This window comes from Macaca mulatta, chromosome 7 (genome assembly GCF_049350105.2).
Source record: "Macaca mulatta isolate MMU2019108-1 chromosome 7, T2T-MMU8v2.0, whole genome shotgun sequence".
Classification (NCBI taxonomy): Eukaryota; Metazoa; Chordata; class Mammalia; order Primates; family Cercopithecidae; genus Macaca; species Macaca mulatta.
Genome location: NC_133412.1, coordinates 50,068,787 through 50,086,291, shown reverse-complemented (window position 1 = coordinate 50,086,291; position 17,505 = coordinate 50,068,787). Strand labels below are relative to the sequence as shown.

At 40.6% G+C, this 17,505-nt stretch overlaps 1 pseudogene; it reads right to left on the bottom strand.

Annotated features, from left to right (window-relative positions):
• Window positions 1-11,999: 11,999 nt before the first annotated feature.
• Window positions 12,000-12,968, bottom strand: LOC698624 (prohibitin 1 pseudogene; annotated as a pseudogene).
• Between the last annotated feature and the right edge of the window lie 4,537 nt (window positions 12,969-17,505).

Below are 17,505 nucleotides of genomic sequence, written 5' to 3'. Positions count from 1 at the left end.
CCGGGGAGGCAGAGGTTGCATGAGCCAAGATTGCACCACTGCACTCCAGCCGGGAGACAGAGCAAGACCCTGTCTCAAAACAAAACAAAAACCTGCTGGAAATGCCATTGTCCCTTCTTGTGCCCTTCCGCTAGAAAGGTCCCTTTTTTATTTTTTTTATCCTCTTTCACTTTCTCTTTACATAACCTGGCTCAAGGCTCTTCAGCTTGCAAATGATAAGAGGTGGAAATCAAAGCCCTGATTCATCTCTCTGTCTCTAGTCTGTTCTCCTTCTCTTATGCTACTTTGAAGATTTTCCATTCTTTGAATAAAATTTGTCATTATTTTACTAGGATTTTTGTGAGAGAGACTGTGCTAGGTTGCGCTTTACTGGACTAATTTTGATCATTTAGATTTTATAGAGCTAATAGGATGAGTGCAAGTAGGGGAAGATGTATTCCATATTAATTCAATTAAATATACATATACTGAATGCAGTTGGACGTAACCATTGTGTTAGCTATTATTGAAAATACAAATCAGGTTACATTTTCTGTCCTTAAGAAGCTTATATTCTAATACAGGAAATCGTACAGGAAAAAATCTAATGCCAGATGGTTCGTCAAACAGCTGTCTGTTAAGCTTAGCACTAGGGCCATGTTTCTCAACTTTTATTTTCATTATTATCCCCCTTATGGAACCTTTTTAGACCTGTTTTTCCTATTCAGCACCCCACTATACAATTTTAACACCATGGATATACCGTATATGCTTTAATGGACTGTATGTGTATCTATGCTTTGCATAAAAAACATACTTTTTTTCATACCCTCCCAAAAAAACAATTTTTTCCCCTTGGGGAATAATACTGCCCATGTTGAAAGCGTGTACACTAAACTAGAGTTACCATTTCTGAGGTCTAAGATTGGGAGTAAAATTCTAGTTTCAGGATTTTAGTAAATATCTAACCATATATTATAATTTAGAAATTAAATTTTCTGAGTTCAGATAAAATGCACAGCACTGTCAGCATCAGATCAAAAAATAAAATAATTACATATGCACATACTTGTGTGGCTAAGCCCAGGGTTGTCACATTGTGCAACTTCAGGAGAGTATATTTACAGTATAGTCTGTGTGATGGGAAGGAAAGGAGGGAATGAAAAATAATTTGAAATTATAACCGTGATATGATTAAAAGACAAAATCAACTTAAAGTTTTCTTGACATTCTTATCTTGTACAGAATTATGTGTTTGTCTTTTGCAATATATAATTAATTCTCTGTGAATGTTTAAGTCACCCACATATTAATTTACATACAGGCCAAAAATGTATTCCAACCAGAATATTCACAGAATATACACACTTATTTTATTCTTGAATATAGAGCTAAGAACATGAATGCTGTGCTAATTTTTACTCTATAAAGACATTATAAATCAGTTTTATCAAAGCTTAAGTACCCACCCTAGGACAAAAATAAATTATTCTGACCTATATGCCAAGGAACTAAAGGAGATCTCTAGCCACCAAAAAACCTGTGAGGAACTGAATTCCTACCAGATAACTGAAAGCCTTGGCTTAACAGCCTATGAGGATCTTCATTCTGCCAACAACCATGTAAGCAAACTTGGAAGTGAATCTTCCTGCAAACAAGATTGCAGCCCTGGGCAAGACTTTTGTTTGCATCTCTGTGAGAGATCCTGAAACACAGAACCCAGCTAAGCCACACCCACATTCTGACCCATGGATACTCTGAAATAATAAATGTTCACTGTTGTTTTTTGTTTGGTTAGTTTTGTGTGTGTATGGTTGAGTTTTTTGGGTGTTCCCCCTCCCCTGAGATGAGGTCTGGCTATGCTGCCCAAGCTGGTCTCTAACTCCTGGGCTTAAGCAGTACTTCTACCTCAGCCTCCTGAGTAGCTACGATTACAAACGTGCACCATTGTGCCCTGTTGTTGTTTTTTAATTGAATTCTCCTTCACTTCCACCAAACCATCTCCTTTTAAAGATCGACTGTTCAATAAGTACCTGAACAGTTGATAGATTCCACATACTATACACTACTATAGAACTTAGCACTTCTTTATAGCATTTATCAAATTTGCACTTAAACAGTATGTTATCTCTCTGAATTGGTAAATTACATAAGGATGAGAACATTCCTGTTGTGTTTATTACTACAAACCATATATATAACACAGTTTTTGATATTTAGAAGACATGCAATAAATAAGGTAAAAATTTATCTCCCCATTCGCTTTACCAAGTTATATCCTTGTCCTATGTTATATATAAAAATAAAATCTAGATAAAGGTCTAAAGAAAGAAAACATAAAATTAGTAGAAGAAATATTGTTTAATATGTAAATATTTGGGAGTGGGGAAGGTTATCAAGGATAGTACCAAAGGCAATATCTATAAAGCAAAAGATTGATAGGTATGATCATACAATTTGATACTTTCTTCTGCAAAAACAACATAAATAAAAGATACAAACTGGAAAAATACTTACAAAATATATGACATGAGGTTATTTATCCTTAATGTATAAAAGTCTTATATGAATTAATAAGAAACACATGTACACATATTAGTGTTTTGGAGAGATGGACAGAGAACATAAACTGAAATACAAATGTCTAATAAATGACCAAAAGTTAAACTTTATTAGTAATTGAAATGGAAATTGATAACAAGCTATCATTTCTACCTGTCAGAATAATAGAGACTTTATAAAAAACTAACACTGAGTTTCGATGGGAGAAATGCAAGGACAGAATGACTACTTATAGGAGTACAAATTGGTAGTTTTTTTAGAGGGCAATTTGTAAGTAAGAAAAACCTTTAAATGAGCATGCCCTATGATCTAGCAATAATTCTTTTAGCAATTTAACCTAAAAAAATTTGTACCAAACTTTAGCTGCAAAAATGTTCAGGGAATCAACTGGTTAAACAAATTGTGGCCGAGCGTGGTGGCTCACGCCTGTAATCCCAACACTTTGGGCGGCCAAGGAGGGTGGATCTTGAGGTCAGAAGATCGAGACCATCCTGGCTAACACAGTGAAACCCCGCCTCTACTGAAAATACAAAAAATTAGTGGGGAGTGGTAGCGGGCGCCTGTAGTCCCAGCTACTCAATAGGCTGAGGCAGGAGAATCACTTGAACCTGGGAGGCAGAGGTTGCAGTGAGCTGAGATCGCACCATTGCACTCCAGCCTGGGCGACAGAGCGAGACCCTGTCTCCAAAAAAAAAAAAAAAAAAAAAAAAAATTAAAACAAACAAAAAAATTGTATACAGAATATAAAATCAAAAACTATGTCCCCATTTAAAATGATATCGTGGAATATGAATTGACCTGGAAAGATGGTCATCGTATGTGGTTGAACAAAGAAAAAAGAGGCAAATTCATCCATTTTAAGTATATGATTCAATGAGTTTTTTTTTTTTGTTTTTTTTTTTTTGTTTTTTGTTTTGTTTTGTTTTGTTTTGTTTTTGAGACGGAGTCTCACTCTGTCGCCCAGGCTGGAGTGCAGTGGCCGGATCTCAGCTCACTGCAAGCTCCGCCTCCCGGGTTCACGCCATTCTCCTGCCTCAGCCTCCCGAGTAGCTGGGACTACAGGCGCCCGCCGCCTCGCCCGGCTAGTTTTTTGTATTTTTTAGTAGAGACGGGGTTTCACCGTGTTAGCCAGGATGGTCTCGATCTCCTGACCTCGTGATCCGCCCGTCTCGGCCTCCCAAAGTGCTGGGATTACAGGCTTGAGCCACCGCGCCCAGCCAATTCAATGAGTTTTAATACATTTATAGCATTTACAGAGTTGTACAGCCATCACATTCCAATTAAAATGATCTTTCTTTTCTTGCTTACCTATATTTTCTTCTGCTTCTATGCTAGGTATGTATAACTGGCCATTTTAAAAGTTAAATTCCCCCTTCAATACTGACTCCTCCAAAAAAAAAAAAAAAAAAAGAGGCAAATTTAAAATGTCAAAATAATAGTAACGGTAGCTAAAACGTTTTCCAAAGAATGAAAAAGATAACAAGCAAATACACTTTAATTTTTGTAGAGAGATTAAACACTTGCAGAGAGATTGGAGGACCTGCTTTCAGTCTGTGTAAGTGTTCCTATTTGCAAAAGGGCTTTACTCTTATCCCCACCTACCCTCTCTTTCTCTGACCTTGCTGATCCTCCCAATGTATTTTGGCTTTAAAAGGATAAGGAGTTTTAGTATGGGATTTATTAAAAGTCCTAATTCAGCCTTAATTCCTAAAAGTAAAAGAAACTAGGCTTGATAAACATAAGGAAACATGAATTCAAGAAATAGATAAGAACAAAAAAACACAATAGAAAATGTTAGTGGGGCACGATGGTTCACACTGTAATCCCAGCACTTTGGGAGGCTGAGCCCAGGAGTTTGAGACCACCAGCCTGGTCAATATATTGAGACCCCATCTCTACAAAAGATTTAAAAAGTGGTGCTCACTGTGGTCCCAGCTATTCAAGAGGCTGAGGTGGGAGAATCACTTGAGCCTGGGAGATTGAGGGTACAGTGAGCTATGATCACACCACCGTACTACAGCCTGGGTGACAGAGCAAGACCCTGTTAAAAAACTGCTACTGAAATACATTGCTTTTTCAAAGATCAATATATAATAACCAATTGTTATAGCTGTGAAAATTATACATTATATACAAAATAAAAAGCACTGATTTACCACGTTGGGCAAAACCACAATAATTTTCCAACTCTAAGCCACTTCTGCCATCATCAAGATATCAGATCCAAAAGTATCAGAAAAATAGGGATGAGACTTGAAATTTTCTAAAAATGTTATGCTACTCAGATACATTTTGCTTTATAGAAATAGAAGGAGAACACACATAAAATGCATATTTACCTGTGTATCACTGTTAGAATGTAAGCTAGTGCTAGAATAAATATGAAAATATAGAAGGGGTTGAAATGCCAAAGTCCTTTCATATCAGGAGACAAAAGATCAAAAGATACACTTTTCGCATAACAGAATCACAGAGTGTTATGACACAGTAATTGTTTCTACTTCAACTTATTTATGAATGAGAAAATCAGAACAAGTATGACCTGTCCATAGTGATATATTAGCTAGTTACTATCAAAAAAAACACAAAACTCGCGTCTCTTTCATCATAGTCTAGTACATTTTTCTTTTTCTTTCTTTCTTTCTTTTTTTTTTTTTGAGATGGAGTCTCACTCTGTCGCCAGGCTAGAGTGCAGCGGCGCAATCTCGGCTCACTGCAACCTCCGCCTCCTGGGTTCAAGTGATTCTCCTGCCTCAGCCTCCCAAGTAGCTGGGACTACAGACGCCTGCCACCATGTCCAGCTAATTTTTGTATTTTTAGTAGAAACAGGGTTTCATCATGTTGGCCAGGATGGTCTTGATCTCTTGACCTTTTGATTCACCCGCCTCGGCCTCCCAAAGTACTGGGATTACAAGTGTGAGCCACCACGCCCAGCCTATTTTTCTTTAATCCTTGCTTTTATAGGATACAATAGACTAGAAGCTCTGGAGTCTAAATGCTTGATTTCAAATCCTGTGTCACCACCTAACTAGCTATGTAATTTTGGCCAAGTTACTCAATATTTTTGGATCTTATCTGTATAGTAGAGGATCTAATAGTACTCAAAATAAAAGTACAACAATTGATATATTGTATGTAAAATGCTTAATACAGTGCCTAGCACATGGTAAGCATTCAATAAACACTAGCTATTTGTTACTCAGTGTAAATAAAGTTGTTTTTTTTTTTTTTAGAGGAGTCTCGCTCCATCGCCCAGGCTGGAGTGTGATGGCGTGATCCAGCTCACTGCAACTTCTGCCTCCTGGGTTCAAGCGATCTCCTGCCTCAGCCTCCTGAGTAGCTGGGATTACAGGAGCCCACCACCATGCCCGACTAATTTTTGTATTTTTAGTAGAGACAGGATTTCACCATGTTGGCCGGGCTGGTTTCAAACTCCTGACCTCAGGTGATCCATGCACCTCGGACTTCCAAAGTGCTGGGATTACAGGTGTGAGTAACCGCACCCAGCCTAAATAAAGTTTTTAAATGATAACATCACAGGCAAGAGTGTGACTAAAAATATGTAAAACAAGGGGTTAAAGAAGTTGAATTTGTGTGTGGAAGCAGAGAAGAGAGAAAAGGGCATGGTGTGGAGAGGGAAATTATAAGTCAGGAAACAAACTAGATTTAATTACAGCAAGATAATGAGAAGAAAACTGGACCATAGGATAATTTTATTTTGTTTTATCTATTTATTTTTTGAAACACGGCCTCACTCTGCCTCCTAGGGTGGAGTGCAGTGGTGTGATCATGGTTCATTGCAGCCTCAAACTCACGGGCTCAAGTGATCCTCCCACCTCAGCTTCCTGAGTAGCTGGGACTACCGGCGCACGCCACTACACCCAGCTAACTTTTTAAAATTTTTTGTAGGGACCGGGTCTCACTATATTGCCCAGAATGGTCTCGAACTCCTGAACTCAAGGCATCCTCTGATCTTGTTCTCCCAAAGTGCTGGGATTATAGGCATGAGCCACCCTGCCCAGGCTAAGGCAAATCTTACCATAATAATTAGTTCTTTTTTTTTTTTTTTGAGACGGAGTCTCTCGCTCAGTCGCCCAGGCTGGAGTGCAGTGGCGCGATCTCGGCTCACTGCAAGCTCCGCCTCCCGGGTTCATGCCATTCTCCTGCCTCAGCCTCTGAAGTAGCTGGGACTACAGGCGCCCGCCACCACGCCCAGCTAATTTTTTGCATTTTTAGTAGAGACGGGGTTTCACCGTCTTAGCCAGGATGGTCTCGATCCCCTGACCTCGTGATCCGCCCGCCTCAGCCTCCCAAAGTGCTGGGATTACAGGCGTGAGCCACCGCGCCCGGCCAACAATTAGTTCTTAACAAACCAACCAACAAACTACATCCGGGCATTGTGGCTCACGCCTATAATCCCAGCACTTTGGGAGACTGAGGCAGGGGGGCGGGGCGCGGGGGGGATCACTTGAGGTCAGAAGTTCCAGACCAGCCTAACATGGTGAAACCCCATCTCTACTAAAAATACAAAAATTAGTCGGGCGTGGTGGTGGGCACCTGTAATCCCAGCTACTCAAGAGACTGAGGCAGGATAATTGTTTGAACCCAGGAGGCAGAGTTTGCAGTGAGCCGAGATTGTGCCATTGCACTCCAGCCTGGGCAACAAGAGCTAAACTCCATATCAAAAAAAAAAAAAAAAAAAAAATATATATATATATATATATATACACACACACACACACACACACACTCTAAAATCTGGATCATATATGCTGTATGAAGTGAATTATATCACCCTACCAAACAGTTAAAGGCCAGAAAGTTTGGTTCCGGAGTCAGAGCCAAAACTGTTTCAGGTGGTAGCTGCAGGCATACCCATTAACCAATGGTAACACAAAGAGACTTTTGTCCACATATTTATAGAATTTTGTCCCCAGTTTTTATAGGGAAATTTGTTTAAGGTTACCAAAACAATGATAGCACTCTTAAGAGTTCTATGGACCCCATCTTGAACCTTTCTTCTAAGATGGCAGTGTCCATGTAAGCTCTTTATGTGCCCTTAAAAACAGCTAGAGGTATTAGAAATTAGAATCTTTGTAATCAATTCTTGGTTCCTCAGAATGCCCAAACAAGTAAAATTGACTGGGTTTGCAGCTGGAAGGGACTTTAGACATCCCTAATTTTACAGAAGGGAAAACTGAGGCTCTACAGCATAAACTAACTTGCCTATCATCAAAGTAGCCAACAGCAGAGCTGGCACTAGAATTTCAGTCACCTAATTTCTAGTGCAGTACTATTTCTACTGTCAGAAGTTATTAAAATTGTATATTTAAACGAGTCTTTTAAAAAAGTCAGTCCAGAGATTCCTAAATAATTACCCAGGAGCTTGTCCTGGATCGGCTGTAAAAAATTATTAGTAGTGCTTCTTAGAGATACATACCTTTGGCTCCATCTTCAGAGATTCTGATTCAGTATTGTCAGGATATGGAATCTGTATTGTTTAAAACTTTCGAGTTAATTCTCTTGATCAGCTAGGCCTGGGAAGCATTCTCTGGACCAGTCATTTATCAGACGTACCAGTACCATCGATAACATTAGTACAGCTTCTGCTTGAATACCTTCAATATAAAATCTATTACATAAACAAGTCCTTGATAGTATGATACCTAAGCAAAGGAGGATGAGGACGAGGTTTAAATTCTATTTTAAACTTTAGAAACCTCTACTCAAGTTTAGGCAAAGAAGTAGGATTTCTCCGGCAGGGCACCACAGCTCATGCCTGTAATCCCAGCACTTTGGAAGGCCGAGGTGGGCAGATCACCTGAGGTCAGGAGTTCGAGACCAGCCTGGCCAAAATGGTGAAACCCCGTCTCTACTAAAAATACAAGAATTAGCTGGGCATGGTGGCATGCACCTGTAATCCCAGCTACTCAGGAGGCTGAGGCAGAAGAATCATTTGAATCCGGGAGGTGGACGTTGCAGTGAGCCAAGATTGTACCATTGCATTCCAGCCTGGGCAACAGAGCAAGACTCTGACTCAAAAAAAAAAAAAAAGTAGAATTTCTCCATGTCTTAATAAATTGGGCATATGTGTCAGTTTTCACATAATTTGGGGCTGTGTTAATGGAACCATGGAAATAGGCAGAATATCTGTTGAGTTCAATGGTAAAACTCAGGAAGCTGAATGTAATGGTACTTTAGACTGTGTCTAAATGGTATTAAGACTGTATCTTGATTTATGAATTATGTGTTCATGCTTCTTGGCACTTGTAATTAAGGTTTCACTATCAAATACATCAGTGTACATCTCACTCTGAAGCTAGCTATATAGAGAACAAGCAATAAATTTATTATAAAAGCTATTATACAATTACTATTAGCATAGTAATATAACTTAGTTAATTTCAGAATTTATTTTCCCCTTCTCCTTCCTAAAGAACTTTGCTTTTGTTCAACATTTCCCCTCTCTTCCATGAATTCTATATAATTCTTTGAAGCTCACCTTATCTCTAGCCCTAGCTGTTTTATTAGGACTAGTGAAAACATGGTATTCCTACTTCCATGCCCATATTTGTTACTTGCTCCAGAACTAGGCTTAAGGCAATCAGCACATAGCATTCTTATGGTGACTATCACTGGTCTGGGGGAGAATACACATTGACCAATCAAACTGAAGGGAGAGACTTACATTCAACAGTAGGTGAGAGGTTTCCTTTCTCTCCACTTATACTTGAATAAGGGTACATGTTACCACTGCTGCTGCTGGCAGCCATCATGTGGCCAAGAGGAAAGCCATTTAAGGATGAACCCTACACTCTGAGGAAGGCAGAGCTGGGAGAATAGCATAGAAATGGAGCCAGAGCATGGCTCTCTAGACACCCTAACCACTGGACTTTGTTTTGCAAGATAACAAAATTCCATATTGTTTTAGCTGGTGTGAATTAGGTTTCATTATATACAGCTGAAAATATCATAACTATTCATGCATAAAATATATTGTGAGGTGGGCAGGGGATATGTTGGAAATCTCTGTCCTCTTAATTTTGATGCTCCAAAACTGCTCTAAAAAATAAAGTCTTCTAAAAAATACATATTGCAAGGTTCAGCCCAACAAATACTTTAGTATAATGTGACCTGCTCTAATCCTCAGACTATGGCAAAATTATATTTGATCTAACCAATGAGTATTTGACTTGGAGTCTCTGAGTTTCTGGCTGCATCACCAAGACTTCATTCATAAGGCTATTGTCCTACCTACAAAATATGTAAACTCTTATTGAGGGACACAGTATGAGAAAGGCTCTCTAGAACCATTCAGAAGCTGTGCCATGGTGTTCACATCAGTATATATTATACTTAGTAATAGGTAATGAGTCTGCATAAAGATTTACTTACTTATTAAGCACATGCAAAGACTGAAAGGTGAGGACATTGAGGTACAAGCAGAAGTAGGGGACTGTAATGTCAAGGAAGCAGAAGGAAAAAAGGTTTTGAGAAGGAAAGGATGATCAGCTGTTCAAGTGCTGCTAGAAGCTTTCTTGGAATTTCAAATGCAAGTGAGTAGGCAAGGTATTCACACATTATCAAACAAAGTTGCATATAGTAAATGTGATGTGAATTCAAAGGTTGTACATTCTAGCTCTTTCCTACTCAAAAGAAGCATCACTTAGGAGTTGTTACAATTGCAGAACCAGCCAAGCATAGTGGCTCACACCTGTAATCCATAAGAGGCCCTAGGCAGGAGGATCACCTGAGCTCAAGAGTTCAAGACTAGCTTGGGCAATATGGTGAAAGAAACTCCATCTCTACAAAAAAATACAAAACATAGCTGAGTGTGGGGGCACGTGCCTATAATCCCAGCTACCCCGGAGGCTGAGGTGGGAGGGTAGGTTGAGGCTGCAGTGAGGTGTGATTGCACCACTATGTTCTTCAGCCTGAGCAACAGAGCAAGACTCTGCCTCCAAAAAAAAAAAAGGAAGCACAGAACCTCAGATGCCAGTCCCACCAATCTCACCCAGAATCTATTAAATCAAAATTTTACTTTTTTTTTTTTTTTTTTTGAGATGGAGTCTCACTCTGTCACCCAGGCTGGAGTGCAGTGGCGCGATCTCGGCTCACTGCAAGCTCCGCCTCCAGGGTTCATGCCATTCTCCTGCCTCAGCCTTTCGAGTAGCTAGCTGGGACTACAGGCACCCGCCACCACACCCGGCTAATTTTTTGTATTTTTAGTAGAGGCGGGGTTTCACCATGTTAGCCAGGATGGTCTTCATCTCCTGACCTCGTGGTCCACCTGCCTCAGCCTCCCAAAGTGCTGGGATTATAGGTGTGAGCCACCGCGCCCAGCCACAATTTTACGTTTTAACAACAAACTGATGAAGGCTGGCATTTTAGGAATTTAACCAAGTGATACACAGTATGAAGTGAAGAGAAGCAATCTAGAAGTAAGGGGATAGGCTTGGTTTTTGTATTTTTTTTAACCACTTTTGTCTTCCTTTTAATCGAAATTTTATATTTTACATATTTACATATATGCATATATAAGTATATATACATATACAATTCATTTTCACCTATAAATGTATATATACATATAAAATGTATGTATATATGTACAATTCTTTTTTACCTTTAAAAACGTGTGGTGTATGGCTGGGCGCTGAGGCTCACACCTGTAATCCCAGCACTTTGGGAGGCCGAGGTGGGCGGATCACGAGGTCAGGAGATCCAGACCATCCTGGCTAACACGGTGAAACCCCATCTCTACTAAATATACAAAAAATTAGCTGGGCAAGGTGGTGGGCGCCTGTAGTCCCAGCTACTCGGGAGGCTGAGGCAGGAGAATGGCGTGAACCTGGGAGGCGGAGCTTGCAGTGAGCCAAGATTGTGCCACTGCACTCCAGCCTGGGCGACAGAGCAAGACTCCGTCTCAAAAAAAAAAAAACACTGTGTATATATGTATATGTTTGTGTATACATAAATGTTATATATATATATATTTAATGTAGTGGTCCACACCTATAATCTCAGTACATAGGGAGGCCGAGGCAGGAGGATCACCTGAGGTCAGTAGTTCAAGATTGGTTTGGGCAGCACAAGACCCTGTCCTCTTTTTATTTTTTAGATGGAGTCTCCCTCTGTCGCCCAGGAGTGCAGTGGTGCAATCTCAGCTTACTGCAACCTCTGCCTCCCAAGTTCAAGCGATTCTCCTGCCTCAGCCTCCCGAGTAACTGGGGCTACAGGCATACTACGCCCAGCTAATTTTTGTATTTGTAATACCATGTTGGCCAGGTTGGTCTCGAGCTCCAGACCTCAAGTCATCCACCCACCTCGGCCTCCCAAAGTGCTGGGATTACAGGCATGAGCCACCGCTCCCAGCCTGAAGTAATTTTACTTTTATTTCCTTCACTTTAAGCCAATAATGAAATTTCACAGTGATTCCTGGGGTAGGGGGAGAAGGAAGGCGGTGTTTGGAATCATCGGGGCTGTGGCCCAGCTGCCCCGCACAGATGCAGGCAGGGTGGGCCCTCACTGGGGCAGCGGAAGGAGCAGGTACTTCCCCGCCTCAGGAGCGTGAGAGCTGGCCCGCGGTATCCCCGGTGGCTTCCGGCTGGCCCGGCTCCAGCAGGCCAGTCCCCGCGGTGGCCAGTGAGGTAGTGAACCGCTCGGCTGCCTTGGAGTAGCCCTCAGCAGATATCATGGCTGCCTTTTTCTGCTGCCCAGCCTTTTGCACCACAAATCTGGCCCTCTCTGCTTCCTGCTGAGCCACGTGTTTGGCTTCCACTGCTTCTGTGAACTCCTTCCCGAAGGTCAGATGTGTGGAGGAGACGTCCTCCAGGATGAGCCAAAAGGAGGCTGCTGCTCCGTAAGGTCGTCCTTCACCTGCCTGGAGACCACCTCTCTCTGGGTGATTGCTTCGGCAGCCTCAAAGCGAGCCACCACCTGCTTAAGGATGTCTGTAGTGATGTATGGCAGCACAGGCTCATCACAGCGCTCTCCGATGCTGGTGAAGATGCAAGGAAGCTGGCTAGGGACAGGCAGGAAGAGGATGCACAGTGGGGTATTGACATTCTGTAAGTCTTTGCTACCAGTGATGACTGGCACCTTATGTGGTCAAGAATGACAAAGGTAATTGGTTTCTGTATCCATGGGATGAGAAAGTGAGTTCGTTCCCCTACCACAATGTCCTGTACCCCAGAATCGGTCAAAGATGACAGCTCTGTGCCCAGCATCCACATTATATAAGGCAAGAGTTCACCATGCCTCCTGCAACAGCTAAGGCCAGGCCAAACTTGCCAATGGACTCAAACACTCTGGCAGCCATGTTTCCTTCTGCTGGACCCTCTCACACTTGCTTCCACTGACCTCCACATGAATTCCTCAGCCACGCATACAAAATCTTTTTTTTTTTTAATTAGCTGGGCATGGTGGTGCACACCTGTCATCTTAGTTACTCAGGAGACTGAGGAGGGAGAATTGCTTGAGCCCAGGAGTTGGCAGCTGCAGTGAGCTATGATTGGGCCACTGCACTCTGGCCTACGTGACAGAGCAGGACACTGCCACTAAAATTAAAAAAATTTAAACTTTAAAATAATAAAAAATATATAATACATATAATTCTTTTTTCACCTTAATTTTTTTTTCTTTAACACCTCCTTACTGATTCATAAAAAGCTTCCTTGGCCAGGTGCCATGGCTCATGCCTATAATCCCAGCACTTTGGGAGGCCAAGGCAGGTGGATCATCTGAGGTCAGGAGTTTGAGACCAGCCTGGCCAACATGGTGAAACCCCATCTTTACTAAAAATACAAAAAAGTTAGCCAGGCATGGTGGCAGGAGTCTATAATCCCAGCTACTTGGGAGGCTGAGGCAGGAGAATCACTTGAACCGAGGAGATGGAGGTTGCAGTGAGCCGAGACCACACCATTGAACCCCAGCCTGGGCAATAAGAACGAAACTCCATCTCACAAAAAAAAAAAAAATAAAAATAAAAATAAAAGCTTCCTTTTCTCAACAGTTTAACGGTATTCTATTGACTGAATAAATGATAATTTATTTTTCAGTCTCCTATGATAGACTAAGTTGTTTACAGATTTACCAATAATCCTGAAGTGAATGACTGCAAATGCGAATCACTTTCCATATGTATGAATTTATCTATAGGATTAAATTCTTAGGAATTGAAGAGTACATTTTAAACATTTAAACATTCCTGTTGTTGCTGTTAAATTTCCCTCTATAGAGGCAGTACCAATTTATGTTCCCCACTCTAAGATTGTCTTATCAAAAAAAATGTTTCTTTTTGACTGGCGCGGTGGCTCACGCCTGTAATCCCAGAACTTTGGGAGGCCAAAGCAGGTGGATCCCTTGAGGTCAGGAATTCAAGAGCAGCCTGGCCAACATGGCAAAACCCAGTCTCTATTAAAAATACAAAAATTAGTCGGGCATGGTGGCACACACGTGTAATCTCAGCTACTCGGGAGGCTGAGGCAGGAGAATCACTTGAACCCAGGAGGCAGAGGTTGCAGTAAGCAGAAATCGTGCCCCTGCACTTCAGTCCATGCAACAGAACAAGACTTCATCTAAACAAACAAACAAAAAAAAGAAATTCTTAATCTTAATGAAGTCCAAAGTACCAAATGATCTTTCATGGTTACTGTTATTTTTATGTGTATAATATAAAAATATGTGTTATTTTTATATTCTCTTATCTCTGGGATAAGAGAAGAGTTCAATTGCTGGGTTATATAGTAGTTGCATGTTTAGTTTATAAGAGACCGCCAAACTGTTTTCTAGAGTGGCTGTACTATTTAACATTCTCACCAGTAATATATGTATGATCTGGTTTCTCTGTATCCTTCAAAGCATTTGGTGGTATCGCTAGTTTTTATTTTAGCCATTCTAATAGACGTGTAGTGATGTCTCACTGTGATTTTTAATTTGCATTTTTCTAATGTCTATTGATGTTGAATATCTTTTCATGTGTTTATTTGCCATCTGTGTATCCTCTTTGGTGAGATGCCTGTTCAGGTATTTGCGCATTCTCATTGGATTGTTTCCTTTGTGTGCTTTTTTAATTGCTGGGGTTTGAGAGTTCTTTTTATATCCTAGTCCTTTGTCAGATGTGGTTTGCAAATATTTCCTTCCACTCTGTAGCTTGTTCTTCCTCTTCTTAATGGGGTCTTTCACAGAACAGAAGTTTTTCATTTTCATGAAATGCAATTTGTCAATTTTTCCTTTTATATATACTTTTTTTTTTTTAGAGATAGGTCCTATGTTGCTCCAAGCTAGTCTTGAACTCCCAGCCTCACAGAATTCTCCCACCTCAGCCTCCCAGTGTGTTGGGATTACAGGTATGATCCACTGCTCCCAGCCTACTAGGTAATATTAAGTATTAAATTTTTTTAATTTTTAATTTTTAAATTTCTTTTTCTTTTTTGAGACAGGGTCTTGTACTGTCACCCAGGCTAAAGTTCAATGGCACGATCTCGGCTCACTGCAACCTCTACCTACCAGATTTAAGCAATTTTCCTGCCTCAGCCTCCTAAGTAGCTGGGACTACAGACATGTGCCACCATGCCTGGCTAATTTTTGTATTTTTAGTAGAGATGGGGTTTCACTATGTTGGCCAGACTGGTCTCGAACTCCTGACCTCATGTGATCTGCTCACCTCAGCCTCCCAAAGTGCTGGGAACACAGATACGAGCCACTGTGCCCAGCCTAAAAATGTTTTTAAATTTTTTTATGGGCAGCTTTTATAGCCAGAGAAGGCTTAGAGAGACCCCCAAGTATTCACATTTATTTACACGAATTGTATTTGGTTTGGAATATATCATATTATTGGGATATGCTTTTCACGTCTGTAGCCTTACTTATTTTCAAAATGTGGTCTGTGTTTCCTTTCCTTTATTTTTGTTTGTATTTATTCCAATAATTTAGAATGTTTATATTTTTCTATTGAATGCATTTATAATAACTTTATATATGCCCTAATGATCATTTTCTTTAGATTGATCTAATGACTGTTATAAGAAAGATGTAATTGATAATGGAATCTTTCCTATTCTTTCCCTTTATTCTTTTTGTCTTCCATCATCTGATTTTATTTTTATTTTTTAAGAAATTGGGTCTTATTGCTTATCAGCCTTTTGGCTAAGATCAAGTGTGGAGATGGGGTCTTGCTATGTTGCCCAGGCTGGATTTGAACACCTGGGCTCAAGCAGTCTTCCCACCTCAGCCTCCTGAGTTATTGGCATGTGCCACTGCACCTGGTTGATATTAGACTTATTGTCTTTTGTAGTATTTACACTTTCCTAGAAAAGTATGTAGCTCCCTGTAATAGACAATCCAACTAATACTGGCTTTGAAAATATGGCTTTAGTTTTCTCACATAACAAGAATTCTGGAAATAGGTAGTTCTTGGCAGTTTCCCCTGCTCAACACTGTCATTGACGACTTAAGGTTTTTCTGTATTTCTGCTCTTCCATCCTCAGTATGTTGGCTCTTGACTTCATGCTTTTTGCTTCATATATCCAGGATGACTGTTGCAGCTCTGGCCATCACAACAGCATTTAAGACTAGAGGATGCTGGGTACAGTGGTTCACACCTGTAATCACAGTATTTGGGAGGCTGAGGCAGGAGAATCACTTGACCCTAGGAATTTAAGACCAGCTTGGATAGCATAGTGAGACCCTGTCTCTACAAAAAATAATTTAAAAATTAGCAGGCAATCCAGGCATGATGGCTCACGCCTATAATCCCAGCACTTTGGGAGGCCGAGACGGGTGGATCACCTGAGGTTGGGAGTTTGAGACCAGCCTGACCAACATGGAGAAACCCCGTCTCTACTAAAAATACAAAATTAGCCGGGCGTGGTGGCACATATCTGTAATACCAGCTACTCGGGAGGCTGAGGCAGGAGAATCACTTGAACCCAGGAGGCGGAGGTTGCACTGAGCCAAAATCGCACCACTGCACTCCGGCTTGGGTAACGAGAGAGCCTCTGTCTAAAAAAAAAAAAAAAAAAAAAAAAAAAAAAAAAAAAAAAAAAAGCCAGGCATCATGACATGTACCTGAAGTCCCAGCTTCAGGAGGCTGAGACAGGAGCATTGCTTGAACCAAGGAGGTTGAGGCTGCAGTGAGCCATGATCAAGCACCACTGCACTCCAGCCTGGGTGACAGAACGAGACCATCTCAAAACGAAAAGGAAAAGCTGAGAGCAGCACTATTAGTGTTTGCAAAGCAAATACATGTTTACTCTATTGTCTTATTGGACAGAAATATATCATATAGTTATCTCTAGCTATAGAGGAGGAAAGAAAGTGATTATGTGGTATGCCACTATTGAAATCAGTCTTTTGTTATGTCCTGTAGGAAAGTTTTAAAATTTTCCTCATATATATCTTCTACAGTTATTTTCATTCTTGGGTGTTTTATTCTTTACTATTTTGAATATATTTTGTTGTTACATTTTCTAATTGGTTATATGGCTAATGTTTAAATTAGTTTCTGATTTTTGAGTGTTGATTATTTTGTTCATCCATATAAGTAAAGTTTCTTCTTAGTTCTGATGGTAAGTTAGGGCAGTGAGGTAGAAGAGGGAGATGTAACAACCGACACCCTGGAAGTACTGCTTCTTCCATAGATCTTACTGCATATGCTGCCCCTTTGAACTAGCTTAGCTACCCAGCAAGGCCTAGCACAAATCCAAAAGCACAGCTTAAAGAGAGCAGTGGAGCGAATACCTCTCTAAAGGCAGAAAAGCTATGGTCATTTCCCAGTACAGAAAGATGAGCAAGAAAATTACCACAATTAATAATGTGTTTGGTCTTTTTTTCAGTCTACTCTTAGAAAAAAAAAATTGTGCAGCAGCTTTGCAAAACACTGCAAAGACAAAATGTAATAACAGAATAAACCCCTCCTCTAATGCTAGGGTATGGATCTTTTCTAATGACCAGAGTTTTAAA